We start from the raw sequence: 1,631 nt of genomic DNA on the forward strand, positions 1-1,631 counted from the left end.
TTTCACAAGATATAAGTTCAAAACAAGGCTCACACACAAGTGATCATAATGGTTTGTTTGCAGCAGAAAAAAAACTTGGACACAACCCAATTACCCATCAACAGATGAGTAGTTAAACAAATTGTGGTGTGTTCATACAGCAATAGCACTTAGCAACTAAAAGAAACAAACTGCTAATAAATGCTTCAACGTTGCAAGCATAGAAACATGCTGAAAGAAGCCAAACAGTCAAAGAGTGCCTGAAGTGATTTAGAAGATTTGGAGACAACTCATAGGATAGATAGGCAGTGGCTATCTGAGGCACAGCTGGTTAGGAGGGCAATGACTGCAAAGTAGTACAAGGGAACATTTTTCCCCTTTATTCACTTTACACCCTGACTACAGCTCCCCTCCCTCCTCCCAGTCCCATCCTACCACTCCCCTTGTCCCATTCCTCCCCAGGTACCAACCCTCCCTGGCACATCAAGTTGTATCAGGACTAAGTGCATCCTCTTCCACGGAGGCCAGACAAGGAAGCTAGGAGAAAGAGATATAAAGAGGGAACAGAGTCAGAGACAGTCCTTGCTCCAATTGTTGGGGATCATAGAAAGACCAAGATGCACATCTGCTAGGTCCAGACCCTGTATGCTCTTTGGTTGGTAGTTCAATCTCTGTGAGTCCCCCATGGGCCCAGGTTAGTTGGCTCTGTAGATCTTCCTGTGGAGTTTATTACCTAAGGCTCTTGCAATTCTTCCCCCCATTCTTCCACAAGACTCCCTTGAGCTCACCCTGATGTTTGGCTGTGGGCCTCTGCATCTGTTTCCATCAGCTGCTAGACAATACCTCTCAGATGTCAGTTATGCTGAAGTCCCAGTGTTTGTATGACCTGAGTCTAGGAATGTATCGATACAATACAGAAAGAGTCTGTCTTTTAAAAAGTATATTTGGCGGGGCTGGAGAGATGGCTCAGTGGTTAAGAGCACTGACTGCTCTCCCAGAGGTCCTGAGTTCAATTCCCAGCAACCACATGGTGGCTCACAACCATCTGTAATGGAATCTGATGCTCTCTTCTGGTGGGTCTGAAAACAGCTACAGTGTACTCTTATGCATAAAATAAATAAATCTTTAAAAAAAAAGTATATTTGGGGGTACCCATATTCCTTTAAACAGTCAGAGATAAAGCTTAAAGCATTCTATTGATTGGGGGGGTGGGACAAATTCTGAAGGGAAAACTTAGGTCAAAGTAACCTTTTAAGCTATCTAGAGACTGAATCTGAAGACAAAGGCAACTGAATTTTGAAATTTGAGGTTTGAATGCTTATTTGGACTTATACCTTTTGACAAAGTGCTATATCAAAAATGCTCAGCTACAGATGTAAAGCAATCTTGTCCTTGGGAGTGTACCATTTCCTATATTACAGTAAGGATTTTCTGCAAGAATCACAGTAGACAGTTGGGTGGGGTTTGGGATGGAAGCAGAAGATGTAATTCATTTACATGGCTACAGACAGAAGAGTAGAGTGTGACAATGCTCTGCTATTAGATTTTTTTTAAAAAAAAACCACTAGTCTTTTTCTTTAAAGATTTATTCATTTATTATATATAAGTACACTGTAGCTGTCTTCAGACACACCAGAAGAGGGCATCAGATC

Source organism: Rattus rattus, chromosome 7 (genome assembly GCF_011064425.1).
Source record: "Rattus rattus isolate New Zealand chromosome 7, Rrattus_CSIRO_v1, whole genome shotgun sequence".
In the NCBI taxonomy this organism is placed as follows: Eukaryota; Metazoa; Chordata; class Mammalia; order Rodentia; family Muridae; genus Rattus; species Rattus rattus.